Raw genomic sequence first — 13,686 nt, forward strand, 5'->3', positions numbered from 1 at the left:
TATCTGCTGGAAAGCTCCCCATGTGGTAACTTTCTCTCCTTGTGAAATACAATCTGCTTTGGCTGGAGAATCTCCTCAAGCTCATCAACTCCTGGCGGATCTTCTGTGATAGGCTCCTTTGGATCTGGCTCCACATACTTCCGCAAAAGACTCACATGAAAAGCGTTGTGAATAAAGCAAGCCTGAAGGTGACCACTTCATTGATCTTGTCAACCACTTTGAAGGGTCCATAATATCGAGTAGTAAGCTTTGGATATGATCCCTCTCGTCCTGGCCTCTTCCGAAGCCTAGCTTTCTTAAATTTCAGCAATACCCAATCACCTTCCTTGACTTGCATGTCCCTTTTATGCTTGTCAGTAGCCCTCTTATGCTTGTCTTGTGACCTTGCAATGGCTGTCTACACTTGAGCAAAGGCTACATCCAAGTCACGCACATACTCATCAGTTGCAAAAATCTCATCCTTTGTACGAAGGATATCCCAGCATGGGAATGATGCTATTTGGACCATTGTGGACAGGTTTAGCAAGCAAGCTCACTTCTTGCCTGTCAAGAAAACCATTCAAGCTGATCATATGGTGAAGCTTTTTCTTGCTCACATATTTAAGCATCATGGTATGCCAAAGTCCATCATTGGGGATAGAGATCCCAGGAATATGAGCCTCTTTTGGAGGGCTTTATTTGATAACATGGGCACTGAGCTTGAATTTTCATCAGCTTATCACTCCCAACTGGATGACCAAAGTGAAGCTGCCAATTCAGCCGTGTTGGATTTGTTGAAGTGTTATGTGGCAGATCAAAAGAGTGCGTGGGAGAAGTATCTTCCACTTGTAGAGTTTGCCTACAACAATACAGTTCATGTCTCCACCACGGGAAAGACCCCGTTTGAGATTATTTATGGCAGAGTGGTCTTGCCACATCTAGGCAAATCCATAATGAAGTCCATAGTAATGCTTTCCCATGGCTGCGAGGGAATAGGCAATGGCTGAAGCAAACCTGGAGGCTTTTGTCTGTCAAATTTCACCTTTTGGCAAGTAATACATGCGCGTATATATGCCTCAATGTCTTTACGTATGCTTGGCGAAAAGAAATATCTCTCAATCATGCGTGTAGTATGCATGATACCTCTATGACCAGCATAAGGTGGAGCGTGACATTCCTCCATAACCTTTGGACGCATATCCTTCACCACACATAAGCAGTTATCCTTCATAAGATAACCCTTTTTGATCACATAAGAGGCATGTGAGTGACCAGCCATCAAATCAGTCCATATATGGCAGATAAGTCCCCATGAGAGGCCATTGAAACTGTAGCCACATAAGGCCTCTTGGACAATGCATCTGCCACTACATTCTTCTTTCCCGGAGGATGTACAATCTGAAAATGAAACATGGAAAGAAAGTTTGCCATTCTCATCTGCTTCTCCGAGAGCTTTGTTTGAGATAGAAAATATCTCAAGCTTTGATGATTTGTCTTGACTACAAATTCAGCCCCAAGAAGATAATGCTGCCATATCTTTAAGGCATGAATTACAGCCAAGAGCTCTTTTTCATAGATGTCCATATGGAGCTTGGCATCATGCAATCGACGGCTCTCATATGCAACTGCATGACCTTCTTGATTTAGGATAGTCCCTATACAATTTCCACATGCATCACATTCCACCGTGAATGGCTTTTGCAAGTCGGGAACAATCAATACGGGTCCATATATGATAGCATTCTTGAGTTGCAAAAAGGCATCTTGCTTCTTTGAGGTCCATTTAAAAGTGGCTTTCTTCTTCGTGAGATCATGTAAAGGCGTGGCAATCATAGCAAAATGCCTTATAAAGCGCCTGTAATATGAACATAACCCCAGAAAGCTACATACCTCATGTACATTTTGCAACTCTGGCCAATTCTGAATGGTTTGAATCTTGGCAGGATCCATTCCTACACCATCCTTGGATACAATGTGGCCCAAATAGTGTATCTCTGAAAGGCATTAATGAAGAGTTTATGCTTCCACAACTCTTCAAACACTGTAGCCAAATGAGTCCTATGCTCTTGCTCATTCTTGGAGAAATGTCATCAAAGTTTTTGGCTCTGAGTACTCTGCTTGGGAGTAGTTGATCTTGGCTCTTAGGGGACGAGACCCTTGGCACTTACCAGAGTTTGGACGCAGCCCCGAGAGTCTGTGATTTGACAGGAGGAGCACTGGCCCCAAGCTTTCTCGACTTGATAGATTCTATGTGGATGAGTGGGCTTGCGGTCATTGGGGCATGATTGGTATCTTGGCATGTAGCACTACTTTCTTCGATCATGCGTCGGTTTATTTTGTCCTTGGAGGAGCCTTGGGGCGTGGAGGTAGGACAAACACGTGAGCACTAGTATCCTTGGTAGCCTCATACAGGACTCCGAGATATGCAGCGGGATAGAGCAGATATGGGAGGGGTTGGATTTTCTCCCAGGTTCTGCCGCAGGCACCCTGTGTGTAGGCCTTGGCGAGATTAGCAGTTTCCTACAGGAGGCAGCATAGAGCAGATTGGCTAGATTTGGTGAGCAGGAGAGGTGCATTCGCCGAGGCATTGCTTCTCTTTAGTGACTGAAAGAGTGCTCCCCAGCTAGCCCGTAGATTGAGGGTCAGCTGGTTGCCACTCGTACGGAGCTTAGATCCATAGCGGAGTGGAGGGTGGAGTGCAGATACCATGTCAGAGCTTCCTTCTGGACCCACGCCGGAGATAGAGTCACGTGGGATTTCTTTGAGATTGGAGGCCCCCACAGGCGGAAAGTAGGAGTTTGCAGGTTGCGAGGCCAGGATGGATCTATCGTTTTTGACCCGCCCCCCCATGTGAGAGCCATAGCCACAGATTTTTTTCAGATCCCTTCTCATGGTGCCCCATTATCCTCATAGGTGGTGGATGCGCGAGAGCGGGTTTAGCGGCATACAAGAGAGGTGGTTTCCCCCGCTCTCTGGACTTTCTTATTGACTGCCTTCATAGCTGAGGAGTTGGCGGAGGTCTTGACGGCTCTTCCTAGGGGAAAATGCTTGGAAGCGCATGCGAACATGACTTAGATGCTGTCTAATGCAAGACCTACTGCTAAGGTTGACCCTACATGCACTATCTGATGAATTCTCCAAGTGGGTTAAGAGGACTGAGGCTCGGAGACTGACCTATGTAGCTCGTGCCTGACTGTCCTTGGACCGAGGGCTCACAATGGGGTCACGGCATGTGACAAATATTCCTAAAAAAGGTACTACTTCTGTACAAATGTTGCATTGATGATCGTGCCAGTGTGTAATTGTGTACCCCAGTGCGGGGTGCATGTGACATTCCCTCCTGCTTAACTTGGCGGTAGGTTCAAGGCTTCCAAATATTCTGCCAACCAAATGGGGGTACTCCTGAAAGAATTCTTCATGCAGCCATACTGCTTCATGGGTTCCTCGGTCTTTAAATTTCGTGTAAAATTGTTGTATTCTTTCATCGGGTCCATGCTTCCATCTCCGGAGGAGAATTTGCTATGACTCTATGACTTTAGCTTCGTCGATCATATCTGGTTGTTTCTCTTTTGATATATCCTGCAATGCTGATGTACATATGGCTTCAATCAAGAAAAATGAAAGACATTGTGCATAGTCCAACTTTCTGACAACTTTAACTTTAAAGAGACATCACTGAACTTATGAATGAGGGAAAAAGGTCTGAAACTTCGGAATGAAAGTTTGGAACAACGCTTGCCCTCTTGCTTAAGCCATTGTTTCATGATGCGGAGATAAACCCAATCCCCTTCCTTAAAGTTGACATCTCGCCTGGATTTTTTGCCTTGCTGGGTATATGCTTCGTGAGCTTTGGCAAGGCGCTCCTTAACCGACTCAATTATTTCCAAGGGATGGTGATACCCGTCTCGTCAAAAGAGATGAGAATTGACAACCAAATGCTGCCTCATACAATGTACGGCCAATACTCGGTCGTTTAGGATCGCTTGAACCAATGGAAGGTATTGTTCCCATTTCAATTGCTAGTCATGGCAGTATGATTTGAGAACGTCAAAGGCCAATTGATTATGGATTTCTATTTGGCCATCTGTTTGAGGAACAATGCAGTCCAAAAAACGTGAACTTAGGATCTGTATCTGATATGATTGTCCGTGGCAAACCACCAATGGGATACCAAAATTGAATGAACAAGCAAGCTATGTCCTCGGCTCTGGCTTTCTGTGTGCATGGAATGAACATGCAAAACGTATTGAATCTGTCCACAATTGTCATACGTTGGATGTTTCTACATCTAGCTGACGCGGGAAGAGGGCCTAAGAAGTCCATACTGATGTCATGAAAAGGTCCCTTTGGAGTAGGCAAAGGCTGCAGTAACTGCCATATTTTTGACTATACACATGTGGAGGAACACCATGGAAGGGTAGGCATAGACCCTGGTGTGTGTTTCAGGCACGGTTTAGTACATGTGGAAGGACTCCACGGAAGGATCGAGATCCTGGTGTGAGCTCCTGGCATGATTGGTTACATGTGGAAGGGCTCCATGGAAGGATTGATATCCTGGTGTGTGAGTTCCTGGCATGACTCAGTACATGTGGAAGGGCTTCATGGAAGGGTGGATACCCTGGTGAGAGTTCCTGGCACGCTGATGATGGAAGGGTGGACACCCTTGTGAGCATTCTTTATACCTATATGGGCGGTGCCCGAGAAGGGTTCAGTACAAGATGAATAAGTTGGGAGATGGAATCCAAAATATTATGCATAAAGCATTTGTGTGTGTTTTGACATGCATGAATGACTTGTCGTGACTACCTGGACAATGCCTAGTATTTCTCTTGTGATTCTCCATGGGCTCCGAGAACACTTGGAACCCTGTGGACAGGTGTGTGCACACCCGTTTGGGACTAAGGCAATGGTCTTATGTGTTTTACAGGTGGTGAGTGACCCCGAACTCAATTTACAGCTTATATTTTATTATACTAGACATTGTTGATGAAGTAGAAGTAATAGTTCCAGAACAGATCCTTCTGCACCGTTTCAAGCATGGCTCAGGCCGAAGACTACGACAGTTCCTCACGAAGTTTCAGGACCGAGGAACTCATGAAGCGGTATGGCTCGACAAAGAGTTTTTTGAAGACTATCCGGCATTATTGACGGATTATTTGGAGGCTATGCAACTTCCGTCAAGTTAAGCAGAAGGGGATGTCACGTGCACCCCGCACTTGGATGCCACGTAGACATTTCTGTATAGAAGGTGCAGGACCTGGGATGGTGAACTGGTCCCATGTGAGCATAGTCCGGGACGAGTCAGCCAGGGATGCAACAGTGCCAATCCGCACTGTGAGTCTCCCTCTAGAATGATGTCAGTGGTTCTGTGTATCTGGTATGGTACCGGATGCTAGATCACTGAGTAGATAGTGGTTAGGACAAGGGGCCAGCCCGAGGCGTTAGCCCTAGGAGAAGCCGGCTGGGAAGTCTTGGGCTTGCCACCATTGTGTTTCATTTTGGCTAGATGGGCTGCCCAACTTGAGTAATGGCCATGTTTAATTAAAAACTGGTCCTTTTGATGTGAACACTTTAAATTTGTCCACCCAAACTTAAGTGTATGTGAACACTTTATAATTTGTCCGCCCAAATTTAAGTGTGTGTGAACACCTGCACTCATAAACCGACCGAGAGAAACTAAGACTGTCCTGAGAGCGGGAGAAAGCCTCATGCTGCCATGTATCAGTGATCCTCAGTGTCATGCAAAATCGCTCCCAAGCTGCAAGCTCCATGCCGTGCACTGTAACATGACTGCCTCCCACCCTATCGGCCGGGTCCTCAAGCATGTTGAAGTCTCCCCCGACACACCAATGTGCGGCCTTTGGCAATGCATCCGTAACCTGGGTCCAGAACTCAGCTCTAGCACTGGCATGGTTGGGCGCATAGACATTGAGCACGCCAAAGAGCTCATCATGCATCCTCAGAATGATATGCTGTGCTCTACCAGGCACAATGATCCCGCGATCCACAATGGCCTGCCACCATACATCCGCAATGACCATACATACTCCTCCCTGCCCACCCAAGGGGCCAAACCCTGCAGACCAAAATGTGTCCCATCTACCAGGCATCACCGAACCGTATCTCCGGATCCTGCTCTCACCCAAATGGTGCTCCTGCATCATTAGAATATCAATTTTGCCCCCAACCAGGCATCTTTGAAGCTCCTGCCTCAAGCAACCACGATTACGTATATAGTGTGCACCGCCTAGGCCCTGTACATTCCATGAGATGATCCTCATGAATGACCTGCTGAGGTGGAGGCTGTCTCAGCCGTACGGCGGGCCTTCGCAAGCGGCTTGGATGGAGAATAGTCCCCATCCGAGCGGCTACGAATCTGCCCACCCGGTGTGCTGCAAGAATCGCGGATCAGGCGCCAGTGACTGTGTCCCATGGCAACTGCCTCCCGCTCAGACAGAGCAACCTCGTGTATGCATACATATCCAGGGTCGCGTGCTAAGTCTGCCACTATGCGAACCACCAAATGTCGGATCCCGAAGGCATCCACACTCCCGGTATCAAAGAAAAAATGAGCCAACTCCCATAGTCGGCCTATCACGTCTGTCACCTCCAGATCGCTCACATGGTGAGAAAACTCAACTGCCTGAGTCTTCAAAATGCTAATAGCGAGATCCAGAGTCCACTCCCGGTCGGTAGGGCCACAGAGAGGGAATGAGAAGGCCACCGCTGAATCAAGTGCCTCCTCCCCTCGGGCCGGAGGTATCACTACATGAACTCTGATGGGTGCTGGCTCATGGGGGCCCTCCACTCCAAAAAGGCGTGTGAAGGAGTAATCAAAAGCCTCTGAGCACTGTCTAGTGTCGAGACGACTCAGTCGACTGCGGATAGAGGATATCCGTGAAGCCCGAATCGGCATGGTAAGTCTCCTCTGCGGTGCTCGAGCAAGGTTGGTGCTCAGTGTTCGCCGGACTGCAGGTGACCTCCAGGGAATTGCCAGGGCCTCCCGGGGAGCTGAGGCGAGCAGGGGGGAGAAGGGGGTGGAGAAGGAGCCGCTGCCAAAACCGGAGCGGGAACGGGAGGAGGAGAAGGTGGAAGCGAGGCGGGAGGGGGGGACGGGGGAGGGGGGGGGTGGGGGCGAAGGAGGGGGTGCTGGCATCTCCTGGTCCTCAGTCGGCGCTGGGGTCTCCTCCTGGAGGGGAGCAAAGCTGTTCCTCACGGGAACCCAGTGATGCTGAGACTGTGGCTGCTGCTGCTGCATTGGTCTCTGGGCGTGCTGCTGTGGCTGTCTCCCTCGACGGCGCCCCTGTCCAGGCTGCCACTCCGAGGTCTCTGTGGGCTGAGCAGGTGTCTCGGAGGCTGCCTGCCGAGCCGCATCTGTGGGCGGGCCACCGAGGGCCTGCTGTTGCGGTGAAGGTCGGGGTCTCTTGCGAGGGCAGGCCTTGGCCATGTGGCCGACCTGCCTGCAGATAAAGCATTGGTTCGGGAGCCCTGAAAACTCCACTCTCTGATCAATCCATCCCCCCCTATCCTAGGTAGCTGAATGACCTTCGGAAGGGAGGAGATGTCAAGAACCAAAACTCTGACCGAAGATAGCCCAGCTGCTCTATTCACCACTGAAGCTGCTGTGGGGCCAGTCTCAAGCACCGAGCCCACCAATGCTCCTAGCTTAGAAAGGAGCGGAAGGTACTCATGGCGGAGTCCAGTGAAGCAAACTGTAACATGAAATAGGCGCTCTCCCTGCTCGGCCGCTGTTGGGTCAAAGCCATGCTGCCAAGGTTTGAAGAATGCCCGAGCGCCCCTGATGTCAAGGGGACTCATGGCTAGGACCCATGCCACGCTCTGGGCCGTCTCGAACTCAATCTGTTAGTGTCCACGGCCCAGTAACTGAACGTCCAGGATCTTGCCCACATCTGCAAGAAGGCGGGCCTGGAGAAGATCCCGGATCTCCCCTCTGCTGGGGCGAGTGCCAACTATACGGCAAATGGTGGAATGTGCCTGGAGGCGTTCCACCTTTGCGGCGAGGCTCGCTTCCTCTTCTGGCGAAAGAGAAAGCTTGATGGGGGTATCCTCAGGGGCGGGCGAGGGGGCTGCGGAAGAGTCTCTCTGAGGTGGGGCGGGAGGAGCCTCCATCAGAGTCTGAAGCTATGTCGAAGGCGGAGCGAATGCGGAGAGTCCTGCAAGAACCGAGCTGCACACAAAGGGTGGAGGGGGAAGGCGGAAGGCAAAAAACCCCCAGGGGACGGAAAAAAAGACATAAAGAAGGGGAGGGGGGGGGTAAAGGCGGCCGCGAAGAAAAAACCCGGGGGGGGGGGGGGGAGGGGGGCGCGGAAGCAGTGCGATAGGGGGGAGGGGGGGAAGAGAGGGCGGAGGCTGGCGGGGTGCTGAAGAAGTGAGGGGGGCGCGAAGGAGAGGAGCAGGGGGTGGCGGGCGCTACAGCGCTGGGGCGGGGGGCGCAAGAAAACCAGGCGGGGGGGAGGGGGGAGCATACGCGCGGGCGGCAGAAACACAGGGCAGGCGGGGGGAGAACAGATGCGAAGGCGGGAAGGGGGGAGGGCGTGCAGGCAGCAGCGCGAGCAGGGGGGGAGCGGAAGCTTCAACGAGCGTCAGGTATTACAGCTTTATCTTGATGCCTTTGAGTTGGAGCCAACTCTTGCGACGGCTTATACAGGTTCAGCAGAGCATGAGTTTGGAGCATTGCCTGATGCTCAAGAGGGGGGAAGCACCTCCGCTCCCTTGTTATAGACAGGCTCAGTTTTCATCTAGGAGTCGCTTGGTGACATCTTTGTATTCACCCGAGGTACTGAGGTTGACAGTACATCTGCTTATGGGACTTCTATGATATTGTGTACTAGTCACATGAGATGATGCTATTTCCGGAGTTGGTTTCCTTTGGAATGGCATGGTTTGGTTTAGCTCAAAGTCTGTAGCAACCTGAGTTAACATTTCGGGACTCTATGGGGGGCATAAGTCTTGCGAGCAGTCCTAGAGTTGGTTTGGTTCATATATGGATTGAACTCTATTTGTGCATGTATTTATACACTTTCTAAGGTATTATTGTATTCTGGTGCCACTGGATCCTGGTACCCTTGGGAGTACATGGGTAATACCCTGGATGTGTCAGGATGAGATGCATGTATGTTGGTATGATACATCAAGTACGTTATTATGTTCATGGATGCATCACTGACTGTGGCTCCTGAGGGATGGCCACCATGAGCAGAGTCCACTTGGCTTTAGAATTTTGCTGCAGGTTCTGAAGGAACAAGCAAGAGTGGTTTGTCACTTTGATGTGACAGTGTGGCCTTATTGTCCAGAATGATTGTTTCATCACCCAGATACACTGGAGGGGCATTGCTTTTGTCATATGGGGACTCTTTCTTCATTGGATGCTTACTGGATGCTTACTGTGTTATTGAGTGCAATCGAGGACGCTTGCTATTTTTTCAAGAGGGGGGTATGTTACGACCCTGTGTTTTTCCCTCTGGACAACAAGCAGGTGGGCACGGGCACGGGACGGACAGTGTGAAAGGCATCAGTTTGGATGTAAAAAGGAAACTCATATATGTGGGGCCAGCGCAAGTGTGAAAGGGGACACAAAGGATTTTTAACCTTTATAAGGTTTAGTAAACCTTTGAAGGCTAAAAATTATTATTGACGGCATCTGTTTTTCTATTATTGCTTTTGGCGTTTTTGAAAAAGCAATCACCTCTTTATAAAAGTGGAGGGTGGCGCATGGAGCAGGGCGTGCATCCCCTTGGGCAGATCGCCGGGTGGTGGTCATCGTGGAGCAGGGGTCACCGTGTGGAATCGGTGGCTGCTGCGCACAAGGGCTACAGCGCCAAGGGGGCTGCATGGGGGTGTGTATGGCTGTGGGCGCCAGGTGGGCTGCTGTGCGCATGGGCTACAGGCAGCTGCAACGCACATGGCCACAGGGCTGCTGCGCATGGGCTACAGGCGGCTGCAGCGCACATGGCTACAGGGCTACTGCGCATGGGCTTAAGGCAGGGCTGCTGCGCACATGGCTACAGGGCGCTGCTGCGCACATTTCTACAGGGTGCTGTTGGGCTTATGGCTACAGGGTGCTGCTGCGCGAATGGGCTACAGGCAGGCGGGCTACAGTCAGCAAACGGGCGCTAGGTGGGCTACAGCCAGTTAGGGCAGCCAGGCGGGTATCAGGTGTGGCTCTCTACGCCGGGTGGTTGCACGTATGGACTTCAGCCAGCAACGGGCGCAAGGCGGGAGACTCTCTACAGCCAGTCGGGCAGGCAGAAGGACTTTAGGCGGCCACAGAGGCACAAGGGCTGAACAGCACGCTTGACTCTATCTCTCTCTTGGAAGGAGGTGAGCTGAAGGAGGCGCCGAGGGGCTAACGGCCAAGGGGTCTCTCTCTCTCTCTCTCTCTCTCTCTTCGTAAGCAGGTTTTGTTTACGAGAATAGGTTCAGAGGATCAAGCTACATATGCACAGGATGATGTTCTTGGAAGAGATGTTAGTTGCTCTTCGTCTTGGACCTATGTGTATTCAGGGATTGCTTAACACGTCCTCTATCTTTCTCTCTCTAGGTTTTGGCAACCATGTTTGGATGGTATATCTGTCATGGAAACACGACATTGGTTTTTCGAGAAGAAACAGGACTTTGGTATCGAAAAACAGGCCCATGGTTTATGGATACGTGTCTATGGTTTATCAGATACAGGTCTTTGGTTTCATGTGGAAAACATGTCTCTGGATTCATGTGAATAGGTTCTAGTTTTCTCGAGGTTACATGCAAGCTGTGACTATAGGAAGGACATGTGGTTTGGTATAGCCCTACTGCTGTTTGGGAAAGGGTTGTGGGATCCATGATAGCGATGGAGAAGACCTTTTCAAGGAGGGAGGTGTTGTACAGGTGTGCCTTCTCTATGGAATGCTTTGCTGTAATAACGAGAGTTTTTATTGGGAAGTCTTGGGTGAAAGCTTTGAGGGATCCTATTGGTAGAGGATTCAACAAGTTGTACTTTGTACTCAAATTTTGTTCAAGTAAAGAAATACGGCAAGGGGCACTACTGCGTTTTGTGGCCAATCGGTGTCCTTGTACTATTTGTAGGAGCACTCTAGCTCCCCTGTTTGTTTTCCTTTTCCAGGTTCCCATGGGTGATGAAGTGTTTTGTGTGCGAGTGTTTGTTCCACCGCCGTCATATTTTTGAAGGCCTATTTCATCACGTGCCACACCACTTACGGATGTATTGTTTAAGTTGGAAACTCTGAGATGCCAAGTTAGGCGATATCGTAATGAGATTGCAACACTTAGAGCCATACGGGAAGATCCCGATGTACACTGGGTTTTGCAGTCTTAGAGAAAGAGTAATACAAATGGTGAGGTCTTTGAGGCCATAGCTGCCCAGTTGGGATATCCGAATCCCAAGGAACGGGCCAAATCTTGTTTGCAGGAAAAAGGAGAGATGAAGAAGGATGTATCTCATCATGCCACTAATACAAACTCTAAGGAGTCTGATGATGCTTCCTCTCATTCTCGTCATGCCTCTCGGAAACGGGAACACTCCAAGTATGAAGGCTCTTCTCATTCTCGGAGTAAGGGAGACAGATTTGTTTCTCCTTACAGTTTACGTAGCAAAAAGAAGACCCGAGAATTTAAATCGGGAGATACGGACATAAAATTGTAAAATTTCCATTGAAAGATGGACACTACAAAGGCTCTTTCTTTTGTCAGGCAATTTGAGATAGCCTTTTGTGATGGAGACTTCACAGAGAAGTCCAATCTGTGACATGTGGGGATGCTCTTAAAAGATACGGCCGGTTATTGGTGGATGGCAAAGTTGTTGGATGACACTGTAGCTCTCTCTTGGACTGACTTTAAGAGACAGTTCTATGCACAGTTTTTGCCACCAAATTTGTTGGTCATGTCCACTCCCGGCTAGTTCAAGTGTGAACACAACTTACTCACGGGCATTTTTTCCCTGTGACTGGACATAGGTTTTTTCCCCGTGTTAACACACTTATGTGTGTTTGGCACTTTGCCCTAGGCTACTATATGTACTCACTTGTACTTTCATTGTATCACAGCAATTGGTGGACCCAACATTCTCTTCATTCACAAGCACCATCTTCCAGGGGGACGTACCTGCCACTGCGGAAAGATCTTGCAAGGCAAGAGTCACACCTTTTCGTCCCACTCTTTTGGCCCCTCCGGGACATAGGGTGGAGTATGCATTTCCGTCATCGAGCAGCTGTTGCCACCAATGGTCGACTCAAGCACCATTGTCATTGGATGAGCTCAATGGATGCCCCAAAATAGTTGGTACGATGATGAGTGTCGGGCTACTCGTTCACGTCTCAAACGGGAGGTAGAGAGAGGTGAAATCTCGGGCCGCAAGGCCAGCACTCACGTTTCTCTGTGCTTGAGGTTGTGTGTGTGTGTGTGTGTGTGTGTGTGTAACGGGAGAGAGGAATGTGTGGATATTAGCCCGCCATCGCCGACCCTGTTCAGACCCTGCTTTAGGGTTCGCGACCCTGGACTGTGCAGCCCGCAACTCCTTGCTCCAGTTCGCTGCCCCCTGTTTGACCCTGATCTAGGGTTTGTGGCCTCGACTGCTCAGTCGGGACCTCTTGCTTGTACTCGTCACCCTGGTTTGGGGCTTCTGCCAACACATCGTCGGCCAGGATTTCTGCAACACAGACCGTGACCGTCTCTTGATCAGCGCGACCCCTCTATGTGTGTGTGGTGTGTGAGCCTTTTCCCTCTCTTCTGCGTGTGTGCGTGTGTGTGTGTGTGAGAGAGAGAGAGAGAGAGAGAGAGAGAGAGAGAGAGAGAGAGAGAGAGTCGTATTTCAATCATGGCTTCAGGTTTGGATTTTTGTACATATGCTCGAAAAGAAAGACCTGCAGATGCTAAGCGCCGCCTATCAGAGCCTGCATCACAAGATGATGAACTTACTATGGAAGCTTAGTATGTCTTTGACACCCTTAAGGATGACTTTCAGCAGTCATGACAGGAATGGGGCAAACTGGTTCCAGAGGTCACGTACAAATTGAAATTGCCGTCCCTCGTGAATCCTCTCAGGAAGTTGTCTCAAACTACAGTTATAATTTTCTTTCCAGGAAGAATCCCAGCGGCCAGTGATGTCGCGCAGTGGATTAAGTCCATCCTTGGAGGATGCTTTGTAGAGGGAGTGTATTTTGCTTCCAGAGGCTTTTATGAGGTGCATTTATCAGATGCTTCGTGCAAGCAGAGGCTTCTTGAATTCTCTCCCCTATTTTACGGAAAGCAGATGGTACATGCTATGCCCTGGTCCCCAAACAAGGATTATCAAAGTCTTATACGACATCATTGTCTTGTATGGGTTGAGGTTGTTAACTTCCCAGACTATATGCGTGAAGAGTTGCCTGGCCTGGCTGCTTCTTTGGGGGAGGTCATTTGTCCTCCACGCCCCATGGGAAACTGTAACAGGTTCTGCATTCTCTGGGACACTGATACACCTACCCCTCCTTCTATTGCAGTGGAAGTTGAGGGAGTGCGATTGGGAAAAAGGTATTTTGAATTGAAGTGGGGTGTGTTTGCAGGAGCTTGTTTTGCCTGCCACCACAAGTTTGGGCATCTAGCCTCTGAATGCCCAATGGTTCTGCATCAGCCCCCTCCCAATGCCTTGCCGCCCCAGACACGGGAAAAGAATGAGAATTTGCAAGCTAAGACAGCAAATAGAAATGGAGC

The 13,686-nt window shown here is 49.8% G+C and overlaps 1 protein-coding gene across 1 annotated transcript in view; it reads left to right on the plus strand.

Annotated features, from left to right (window-relative positions):
* LOC147611891 (enhancer of polycomb-like protein 1) overlaps positions 1 to 13,686 on the plus strand; it is a 54,983-nt gene that overhangs the window by 22,458 nt on the left and 18,839 nt on the right. The window lies entirely within an intron of this gene.

The sequence above is a fragment of the Cibotium barometz genome, chromosome 46, assembly GCF_041138505.1.
Source record: "Cibotium barometz isolate CiBa-2024 chromosome 46, ASM4113850v1, whole genome shotgun sequence".
In the NCBI taxonomy this organism is placed as follows: domain Eukaryota; kingdom Viridiplantae; phylum Streptophyta; class Polypodiopsida; order Cyatheales; family Cibotiaceae; genus Cibotium; species Cibotium barometz.